Below are 12,015 nucleotides of genomic sequence, written 5' to 3'. Positions count from 1 at the left end.
AGTACAGTTTTTAATAAAATCTTATTATCAAAGTTTAATCAAATCCTCTCTAAAATGGCATAAAAACAGATGGATTGTTCTTATTAAGATCAGAATTTAAAAAAAAATTGTACAAACTAATATCTAAATCTAATTTTCTGTACAGGACAGACACGTAATCTCGTAATAAATGATCCCCACATAAAAACTTTTTCAGTAAGTGCGCATCTTTCTAGTGCTTTTATTGCGCGCTCTTCCACAGTCATGTCAACGATGTACAACTTTGCTCGATGTTACTTCCGAGGTAGTGACGTTTCAAAATACGCAATCCCAAGGAAATCTGTACTTCTGATTGTTAGAGTTCTTGGCAACGATTTATTTGTAACTCTCTATTGCGCCAGTGGTTTCATCCAAGCTACAGAAAAGTTAATCAGGAACTCACGTTAGCAAGCAGGCAATGAGGCGGATAATATTATGATCATCAAAAAACTGTCAGTCTTATAGCTGGCCCAGGAGGCACACAACGCTATATTAATATAACTTCCTATTCTCCTTCTGTTTAGGGTTATTGTTTTTGACCAAATTGTATCACCTAGGAAAAGGTAGTTCCCCGGAGACGTTGTCAACTTATTCAGAGTCCCTCACCTGGTATGTCATGCACAAAGCATGCCCCTGCTCGGATTGCGATGAATAGTCCAAGTTGCGGTTTTTAACCTAGAAATCCTTATCTAGAAGATATACAGAAAAGTTGTTTTAGAACCCTTAAAATTTTTATGGTCCATCGTCAAAATTCATCAGCCAAAAAGTCATTTTGATGAAAAGTTTACGCTTTTTCTAATGCGTATCGAGTCAGTTTACCAATTATCTCAAGTGCAATGTCAATATTATGGTATGATTTTGATGAAATTACTTCTTAATGACAAATCATCTATATTTTCCACCATTGCCGACTGAAACCTATAAGTATCTCAGAATAAGAAATTAATTATTATAAATAATATCTGCTATTTAGCTAAAAATCCTGTTAGGTCTGGACTCTCGTCTTCTAATGAAACTCCCCCTCCCCAAACGGGGTGAAATGGGAGTTGGAAGGTAGTATGAAAGTGCTATGTTCTTGAAGTTAGAGACGTGAAAATCGACATTTAGGTTAATAGGTTTAAATAATAAAAATCTGTATAAGTCATTTCGGGAAATCCCTAATTTCAACTTGAAATTTGAAATGTAGGTTCTTTATAGGGGACAAGTGCAAGAAAAAAGCATGCTAAATGGAAATGCACGGAAAATCCCCCACCCCAGACGGGGTGAAATGGGGGTTTGAAGGATGTATGAAAGTTTGTTATGTTTGGAAGTTAGAGATGTATAGTTCGTAACGTAGGTTACTCGTTATTAATAATGAAAATCTGTACCTATAAGTTCTTTTGGAAAATCTCCCCTTAAGGGTGGTTAAATAGGGGATGAAATTTTGTATGGGAATGTTTTCATTATTGTTAAATTGAAGTTTGGTAGGTCTTTTTAGGGAATAAGTATCAGCTAAGAAAATATTTTACTAAAACCCTCCTAAGGGGGTGAAATTGGGTTTGAAATGTTGGTTTAAAGTCTTGCGAAGTTCGACCGTAGTGGTATTTTTTGTATAGGTACCTATATAATTAAAATACCAGCTGGAGGCTCCTTAATACAGGATGCTGGCTAGATTATGGGTACCACAACGGCAACCATTTCTGGCGTGAATCAGTTATGTGTAAGTATTACTGTGTTTCGGGTCTGAAGGGCGCCGTAGCTAGTGAGATTACAGGGCAAAATATGAGACTTAACATCTTTTGTCTCAAGGTGACGAGCGCAGTTGTAGGTCTACTCAGAATTTTGTGTTTTTCAACTGTCCTGAGCGGCACTGCATTGTAATGGGCAGGGCGTATCAATTACCATCAGCTGAACATCCTGCTCGCCTCATTCCTTATTTTCATAAAAAAAACCCTTGGACTTTCGATGATAAAATTATGAAATAAAAAATTGTTATACTTAGTCATTTAGAAGAGGGATTTCTTGACGGAGACTAGACGGCTCATTCTGCTTTTAAATTACCTTTGAACCTGAACACGGCACAAGTAACCAATTTTGGCTACACAAGTGGCCAAAAGTACACATAATTATTGTATGGGATGAGTGTACTATGGCTCATAAGAAAGGCATTAAAGCTCTAAATAGGACTCTCCAAGATATAAAAAAGGCATAAAAAGGCATTTATTTTCTCAAAATTGATTCCTTTAGAATTCTTTTTGATGTCATTTTTTTATAAAACATTTAAATTTATTTATAGATAATGCCTGAACTGTGGCTGGGACTTTATTGTAGAAGTGTATACATTTACCCTTAAAGCTATTATGTATCTTATGGAATTATCTTAAGGAATTGTAATCGACTTATGGGCGGAGTCACGGTACTATTGGCTGGTGAAGGCTTGCCTGAACTGATTAGTTTTATGGCCTAAAGTTAATAAATTGAAATTTTGTTAACGGGGAAGTTTGAAAAAAATAGAACTGTCAGCTCTTTATTCCAAAAAAAATGTAAATTGCGACCTCTTTAGATATGAACAATGAAGTGCTGTTTTTACTAGGAAATCAGAAATTATGCGCGGACGAAGTCGCGGGCAACTGCCGGTGTTTATGTATTTTTAATGGCTTTTAAGAAGCTCACAATATTTTTATATACTTCAATAAAAGGAGGGCGAATAAATAAAATTCTTGAATTTTTTAAGTATATTACCTCACATCACATTCTTTTATGGAAAACATAGTAACTAAAATATAAAAACTGGTGGAAAGTTAGGTTCATATTAATATGCAACGACATAACCTAAATTTGAATAACTCATTACCTTTATCGAAAATACAAAATCTACTTTTTACTGTGAGTAATTTTCTACCTTATAATTAAAAAGAGGTAATTATCATCGCTATCAAAATATTAACAAAAAATACTAGAAAAAGGGGCGCTATCGTATATTACTATCGATTATAATAATTATAAAAAATAACGATACCTTGACGGTTTGAATAAATACCCCGGATCTGTAGTCAGCAAACGCAGAACTAATTGGGACATAAGCCAATATGTTCAAATACATTTGGGCGGTTTTGGTCGTCACCGTTCTTGTTGAACGGGTAAGTATATTTCATTTTCTATTATTTATTTAAAAACGGTTTTAATATTAATATTAATTGAGATTGTTGATGGGAAGACTCGTTGGCTCATTTGTATTTTCCGTTTCATGATTTTTACTTAATTCGTTGTAGTTTAGTTATCTGAGAAGAGACATGTTTTCGTTGGTTGTTGTAGGTATCTATAATTGTTTAAGGGGATTTAGTACTTAAAAAAGACATTCGGCTAATGGTGTGTATTCTACGCTAATTCTAGTATTTTTCATACCAAAGGAATCTAAATGACGGTGTGGTAGGCAAGAAACAAATCATAGCTTTGATTCGAAAGATTTGCTCAATACGAGTGTTTCCGTTCATTTTGTTTGTTCCACCCTTGTCTGTTCATAGTTTATTGTTTTAGTTTATCAATAATTTATTCTACTTTTTCTTCCTCCTGGTCCTATGTTTATACCCTAAATAATATTTTAACTAGCTATTAAAGCATTGTATGGCTTTTTAAAGACTTTGTGGTCTTCCCTTATCTTGTCCTGTTCGTCAAAATATTATGGTGATGTCATTAACTACTTTTAGTTAGTATTTAAGCTAGTGGATCATATTATATTGGTGCAAAATTAAAGTGTAATTAAATGTAACGGTCATTACATTCCTGTTCGAAACACTACTACCAAGCGGCCTAGCAGACTACGAGTGGGTGGCTCCTTTGCACAGGATACCGGCAAGATTATGGGTACCACAACGGTGCCTATTTCTACCGTGAGGCAGTAATGTGTAAACATTGTCGTGTTTCGGTTTGAAGGGCGCCGTACCTAGTGAAATTACTGGGCAAATGAGCCTTAACATCTTATGTCTCAAGGTGACGAGCGCAATTGTAGTGCCACTCAGAATTTTTGGGTTTTTCATGAATCAGAATCAAGAATTCAGACTGAAACACAGTAATGCTTACATAATACAGCTCCACGGCCGTAATAGGCGTGTAAGCTTTATGGTTACATTAATTGTGAGGACCAGCTCGACAATAGCGACTCTTCTGCCATTGTTGGCACTTTCCTGTGAACAAACCCCGTTTTCAATGTAACTCTATGGGAAATATTTAAACCTGAACAACTTTGATGGATGCCGACCAGCTGCAAACCCAAACTCATAAATTAGTTGCCCTTCGCCATTTTACACCTTTTGCACAGAAAAATTTAAATAAATAAACATTATGACTGTTCATAGTCAGTATAATTATGAAAATTTAATATACGTTCACAAAAATCGTCATCTTTTTGCTCCTAATAGTGAATTTTCATTATTATAACACTAGACATAAGGGATTGCTTGTAACTAATTCTAGTAGGCTTCATACGACACATAATAGCTTAAAGGGTAAATGTATACACTTTTATAATTAAAGTCCCAGCCACTGTTCAGGCACTGTAAATCTAAGTGATCGGACAGCCTGGGACTAGATTTGATTATGTTTCAGCAATAGAAATGACAGTACAATATTGTATATTTCATTAAAAAACGCGCAAAAAAAGAATGCTGGGAATGTTTACTCTTCTCTGCTTCTTCTCTCTCATTTATCAGCGCCATTTGTTTTCGAAGCGGTAGTAGTATCTTGTATATTAGAAATGACATCAAAAAGAATTCTAAAGGAATCTATTATAAGAAAATAAATGCCTTTTATGCCTTTAACATGTTGAACCAAATGTTGCTTAATGTATACGAGGCTTAAGGATTTCTAATCAAGACTTTTCCAAACATATATTATGGGAATCTGTTCCTATTATGGTTGCTGATGAATAAAATGTACAGTGGCGTGTTTGTGATTATATATAGATGACAGTAATTTAGCTATAATTTTCTAACAAAAATATATTTTTTCGTTTCAGTGCTTGGCTGGTCCAACAGGAGGTAAATATGTTACAAGTTTCATATTCTAATTTAAATTTTCTAGTACTTTAAATAAAACAAATCAAAAACGTGCTATAAATGTACTTTGAGAACTTAAATATGTGAAAATTTTCGCCATAAAAACTATATAAAGGAATTTGAAAAAAAAAACATAATATATAAAATTATAAATTCTCTTTTAATTACAAAAAATTTAATTAAATTCATTTATTGATCAATATTTGTCAATACTGATTAACTGTTGGGTACATCTCTTTTATATAAAAAAGCAATTGTGTGGTTTTATGAAACCACGATGCAAGTGAAAGTTTTTTTCACAAAAAACGTAGGTATTAATATCAGCATAGAAAAAAAACAGAAACTTATACATTATTCTTTACATATTCATAAAATAAAAAAAACCTTTATCAAGTGTGTGGGGTTCGATCCTACTCTTCCACCCGATCTCAATTGAATGTAATATGCGAACTATAGGAGCCGCCCGACCGTCACGCGACATGCAACACTCAGTCGAAAAAGTTTGAGACGATCTAATAAAAGTTGCACTTTAAAAAAAGGGAAATCGTGTGTAGGTAGGTAGCATCTTGTTTTGGGAAGTAATTAACATGTATAATAATTTTAAAAATAATAATTTTTATAATAAAGTAATAAAAATAATATAAATAATTATTTACACACTCTTACACAAATTATCTTGTACGAAACTAAGCATAATAAACATAGGCAAAGACTGTATAGTGTAAAACTATGGGTACAAGACAACGATATATTTAATTCAATATACTTACATTACAAATACTTTACATATAAACATCCATCCTCAGCAATAAGCATTCATATTCATCATATTAATGATTGCACCTACCGGGATTCCAACCCGTGACCTCGAGCTCAGTAGGCAGGGTCACTGAGCTATAGGGGTCGATTTAATTCGAATGATATTTTCGAAATTGATTAGATAGGACCAGTATACGTAAGACGTTTTGTATGTTAGATTTTTAATGATGACGAGATATTTAACATTCCCATTATATTGAGGCTCATTGGGGACCCCCATTACACCAAGGAACATCGAACCTCATCATCTACCATGCTGTATAAATTTGGAGACATTTTTTAAGCCCTCTTATATTTCATAAATATTATATTAAAATCGTGTTTGCCGAATGTAATTGATGCAAGCAATGCATCAAGCGGCACTACATTAGTAACGGGCAGGGCGTATCAATTACCTTCAGCTAAACGTCATTCTCGTCTAGTCCCTCATTGTCGTAAAAAAATCTTATAAACCGTTACTATCCCCGTTTTTAATATTATTTTCAATCAATCTAAATATTTGTTTCACTATTGACCAATTCACGTATTGAAGAAAACCTCTGTGTGTTAGATATTTAATTATGAAGAAATTGTTAACATTTCCACGGTATTGCATAAAATGTATGTGCAAGCCTCTCTAAAATATTGTAATTTTAGATGGAGACGACGTCACTCGTAGAGGGCCGCCAGTTCACCAAGGACCACCTCATCGTCCACCAACCGGTAAATATGTTTGATTTAAAGACAACTAAGCCTCTTATAGATTTTCAATTATATTTAGAAATAAATTTATTAAAATAATTGAAAGTGACGTGAGACATTATAATTTTTTATTTATTAAAAACGCTCTTACTCACGGATTGTTGGTACCGACTAGTTTGTGACGGGCTGATGGACGAACATCCGAATGGGCGAAACTAGTCAGTACCAATTCTGATAAACCGTGAGTAAAGCCGTTTTAAATAAATCAAGTTCATTAGAAATCTTGTCTGTCAATCAAAATTGGACGTTTGAGTAGAAAAATTATAATTATCGTGTAAATAGAAAAAAGAAGTTAAGCAAATACTGATTCAGCTCCTCTTAGCAGGGAATCACGCTCACACTGTTATTTTTAATACTTTATTTTTAATCTTTAAAATATTGTTACGGTATTTAATTTAGTATTTTAAGATTTGAATTAATATTGTAAATTGTTGTGTTTTTGTGTGAGTGTTTTTTTATTGCATTACCATAGAATAGAATAGAAATACTTTTAATAAAGTTTTAGTTATTCTAGTTTTTTATATACTACATTATTGAGAGAATTAACGGCCATACTTTCTCTCTAAAATATTGTAATTTTAGATGGAGACGACGTAACTCGTAGAGGACCGCCAGTTCACCAAGGACCACCTCAACGTCCACCAACCGGTTAATATATTGAATATAAAGATATAGTTAAAGTATTTTATAGTTTTTCAATTTTAGTTTGAAATTAAATTATTAAAATTATTGAAAGTGACGTGAGATATAATTTTGAACTAAGTAAGTATATTTATTTAAAACGACTTTACTCACGGTTCGTCGGAGTTGGTACCGACTAGTTTGTGACGGTACACAACCGCAAACTCACTACACGCACGCTGTTGGACGGACCTCCGAATGGTCCGAAACTAGTCAGTACCAATTCCGAAAAACCGTGAGTAAAGCCGTTTTAAATAAATCAATGTCTTTAGATATCTTGTCTGTCATTCAAAATTGGACGTTTTAGTTGAAAAATTATTATTTTCATGTAAATATAATTAATATTGCTACATAATCATCATCATTTCAGCTGGAAGACGTTATAAATATTTTTTTATTAAATTTAATATTTATTATTAAACTCGGAATTTACGGCCTCACTTCAGAGACATAATGTAGATTTGACACATTAAAGTTAAATATAATGTGTTATTCTTATGAGCAAATCAATTTTTCATCACGAGAAGTAGCATCCAAACTTTGATTAATTATCCTCTTAACAAAAATAATGTATTACTTGAATTTCTTTTGACCAAAGCAAAATATTTTTGTTATAGATGATGGAGACGACACAACTCGTAGAGGACCTCCAGTTCACCAAGGTCCACCTCATCGTCCACCAAACGGTAAATATATTATTATATTTAAAGACATAGTTAAAGCCTCTTATAGTTTTTCAATATTTTTAAGGTATTAAATTATTAAAATTATTGAAAGTGACGTGAGAAATAATATTTGTTTCACTATAGACCAATTCACGGAATAAAGAAAAATTTTGTGTTAGATATTTAATTATGAAGAGATTATTTAAATTTCCATGGTACTGCATAAAATGTATATTTTATAAGCCTCTCTAAAATATTGTAAATTTAGATGGAGACGACGTCACTCGTAGAGGGCCGCCAGTTCACCAAGGGCCACCACATCGTCCACCAACCGGTATATATGTTTGATTTAAAGACAACTAAGCCTCTTATAGATTTTCAATTATATTTAGACATCATAATTTTTATTTATTAAAAACGCCTTTACTCACGGATTGTTGGTACCGACTAGTTTGTGACGGGCTGATGGACGAACATCCGAATGGTCCGAAACTAGTCAGTACCAATTCCGATAAACCGTGAGTAAAGCCGTTTTAAATAAATCAAGTTCTTTAGTAAGCTAGTCTGTCAATCAAAATTAGACGTTTTAGTAGAAAAATTATAATTATCTTGTAAATAGAAAATAGTAGTTAAACAATATACTAATTTAGCTCCTTTTAGCAGGGAATCACGCTCACACTGTTATTTTTAATACTTTATTTTTAATCTTTATAATATTGTTACGGTATTTAATTTAGTATTTTAAGATTTGAATTAATATTGTAAATTGTTGTGTTTTTTTATTGCATTACCATAGAATAGAATGGAATAGAATAGAAATACTTTTAATAAAGTACTAGTTATTCTAGTAATTTATATACTACATTATTGAGAGAATAAACGGCCATACTTTGGAGACATTTGTAGATTTGACATATTCAATTTCAATATAATATTGTATTATTCATAATTTATTTATTTATTCGGAAACTCAACAATCGTACACTAATACATAAATTATATACAAAAATAAAAAAATAAATATCGAAGTGTACAGATAACTTACAGAGTTACACATCTTCCATTATCTGCTACCTTCCCCACCATAATATTATACAACTTGGATTACAATAGTTAAATATTATGTTAGTAAAATAACTTTTGTCTCAAGAAGACGAGCGCAATCGTAGTGCCGTTCAGAATTTTTGAGTTTTACAAGAATCATGAACGGCTCTACATTAGTAACGGGCAGGGCTTATCAATTACCTTCAGCTAAACGTCCTTCTCGTCAAGTCCCTCATTGTCGTAAAAAATTCTTATAAACCGTTACTATCCCCGTTTCTAATATTATCTTCAATCTATCTAAATATTTGTTTCACTATTGACCAATTCACGTATTGAAGAAAACCTCTGTGTGTTAGATATTTAATTATGAAGAAATTGTTAACATTTCCACGGTATTGCATAAAATGTATGTGCAAGCCTCTCTAAAATATTGTAATTTTAGATGGAGACGACGTAACTCGTAGAGGACCGCCAGTTCACCAAGGACCACCTCAACGTCCACCAACCGGTAAATATATAAAACATAAAGATGTAGTTAAAGTATTTTATAGTTTTTCAATTTTATTTAGAAATTAAATTATTAAAATTATTGAAAGTGACGTGAGACATAATTTTGAACTAAGTAAGTATATTTATTTAAAACGACTTTACTCACGGTTCGTCGGAGTTGGTACCGACTAGTTTGTTACGGGACACCACCGCAAACTTACTACACTCACGCTGATGGACGGACCTCCGAATGGTCCGAAACTAGTCAGTACCAATTCCCGAAAAACCGCAAGTAAAGCCGTTTTAAATAAATCAATGTCTTTAGATATCTTGTCTGTCATTCAAAATAAGACGTTTTAGTTGAAAAATTATTATTTTCATGTAAATATAATTAATATTTCTTCATAATCATCATCATTTCAGCCGGAAGACGTCATAAATATTTTATTATTAAATTTAATATTTATTATTAGTCTCGGAATTTACGGCTACACTTCAGAGACATAATGTAGATTTGACACATTAAAGTTAAATATAATGTGTTATTCTTATGAGCAAATCAATTTTTCATCACGAGAAGTAGCATCCAAACTTTGATTAATTATCCTCTTAACAAAAATAATGTATTACTTGAATTTCTTTTGACCAAAGCAAAATATTTTTGTTATAGATGATGGAGACGACACAACTCGTAGAGGACCTCCAGTTCACCAAGGTCCACCTCATCGTCCACCAAACGGTAAATATATTATTATATTTAAAGACATAGTTAAAGCCTCTTATAGTTTTTCAATATTCTTAAGGTATTAAATTATTAAAATTATTGAAAGTGACGTGAGAAATAATATTTGTTTCACTATAGACCAATTCACGGAATAAAGAAAAATTTTGTGTTAGATATTTAATTATGAAGAGATTATTTAAATTTCCATGGTATTGCATAAAATGTATATTTTATAAGCCTCTAAAATATTGTAATTTTAGATGGAGACGACGTAACTCGTAGAGGACCGCCAGTTCACCAAGGACCAACCCCACGAACCGGTAAATATGTTTAATTTAAACACATAACTAAGCCTCGTATAGATTTTCAATTATATTTAGAGATTAATTTATTAAAATAATTGAAAGTGACTTGAGACATCGTATTCTTTATTAATTACAAATGCCTTTACTCACGGTTTATTGGAGTTGCTACCGACTAGTTTGTGACGGGCTCATGGACGAACATCCGAATAGTCCGAAACTAGTCAGTACCAATTCCGAAAAACCGTGAGAAAAGTCGTTTTAAAAAAATCAAGTTCTTTAGTAAGCTAGTCTGTCAATAACAAATTAGACGTTTTAGTAGAAAAATTATAATGATCTTGTTAATAGAAAATAATATTTATTTATATACTATTATTTAATGAAATATTACTTATTATTCACGAGAATAAACGGCCATACTTCTGAGACATTTTGTAGATTTGACATATTCAAGTTCAATATAATGTTGTATTTAAAACAAAACCCACTGAGTTTGTTGCGCCAATAAAATTATTTGAATTTGAATCAGTATATTTTATAAGCCTCTCTAAAATATTGTAATTTTAGATGGAGACGACGTAACTCGTAGAGGACCACCAGTTCACCAAGGACCACCTCAACGTCCACCAACCGGTAAATATGTTTAATTTAAAGACATAACTAAGCCTCTTATAGATTTTCAATTATATTTGGAGATTAATTTATTAAAATAATTGAAAGTGACTTGAGACATCGTAATCTTTATTAATTACAAACGCCTTTACTCACGGTTTATTGGAGTTGCTACCGACTAGTTTGTGACGGGCTCATGGACGAACATCCGAATAGTCCGACACTAGTCACCAATTCCGAAATAACGTGAGTAAAGTCGTTTTAAAAAAATCAAGTTGCTTACTAAAGTAAGCTAGTCTGTCAATCAAAATTAGACGTTTTAGTAGAAAAATTATAATTATCTAGTAAATAGAAAATAATATTTATTCATGTAATATTATTAAATTTAATGATACTTATTATTCACTAGAATAAACGGCCATACTTGTGAGACATATTATAGATTTGACATATTCAAGTTCAATATAATTTTGTATTTAAAACAAAACCCACTGAGTTTGTTTAGCCCGTTCTTCTCAGGCCAGAGGCATGCATTTTGGAATGGGTGGTAGTTTTTAGACTTTCAATAAGTGGTGTCACGTCCTATTTGGAATAAAATAATTTGAATTTGAATTAGTATATTTTATAAGCATCTCTAAAATATTGTAAATTTAGATGGAGACGACGTCACTCGTAGAGGGCCGCCAGTTCACCAAGGACCACCTCATCGTCCACCAACCGGTAAATATGTTTGATTTAAAGACAACTAAGCCTCTTATAGATTTTCAATTATATTTAGAAATAAATTTATTAAAATAATTGAAAGTGACGTGAGATATTATAATTTTTATTTATTAAAAACGCCTTTATTCAAGGATTGTTGGTACCGACTACTTTGTGACGGGCTG

General features: G+C 32.2%; 1 non-coding gene across 50 annotated transcripts in view; it reads left to right on the top strand.

Moving 5' to 3' along the window:
* The first annotated feature begins 2,990 nt into the window (after positions 1-2,990).
* Positions 2,991-12,015, top strand: part of LOC126967094 (uncharacterized) — a 28,470-nt gene continuing 19,445 nt past the window's right edge. For 7 of the 50 annotated variants that reach the window (XR_007729907.1, XR_007729871.1, XR_007729899.1 and 4 more), the window contains exons 1-4: positions 2,991-3,137; positions 5,012-5,033; positions 7,194-7,259; positions 11,783-11,848. This is a non-coding gene — a transcript (uncharacterized LOC126967094). Of the gene's footprint in view, positions 3,138-5,011; positions 5,034-7,193; positions 7,260-8,225; positions 8,292-9,443; positions 9,510-10,160; positions 10,230-10,474; positions 10,535-11,083; positions 11,150-11,782; positions 11,849-12,015 lie in introns of all 50 variants that reach the window. The other 43 variants (XR_007729918.1, XR_007729886.1, XR_007729903.1 and 40 more) reach the window with 18 other exon arrangements.

Source organism: Leptidea sinapis, chromosome 12, assembly GCF_905404315.1.
Source record: "Leptidea sinapis chromosome 12, ilLepSina1.1, whole genome shotgun sequence".
Classification (NCBI taxonomy): Eukaryota; Metazoa; Arthropoda; class Insecta; order Lepidoptera; family Pieridae; genus Leptidea; species Leptidea sinapis.
The sequence above is the reverse complement of the archived record's forward strand: the minus strand, read 5'-3'. Positions and strand labels throughout refer to the sequence as shown.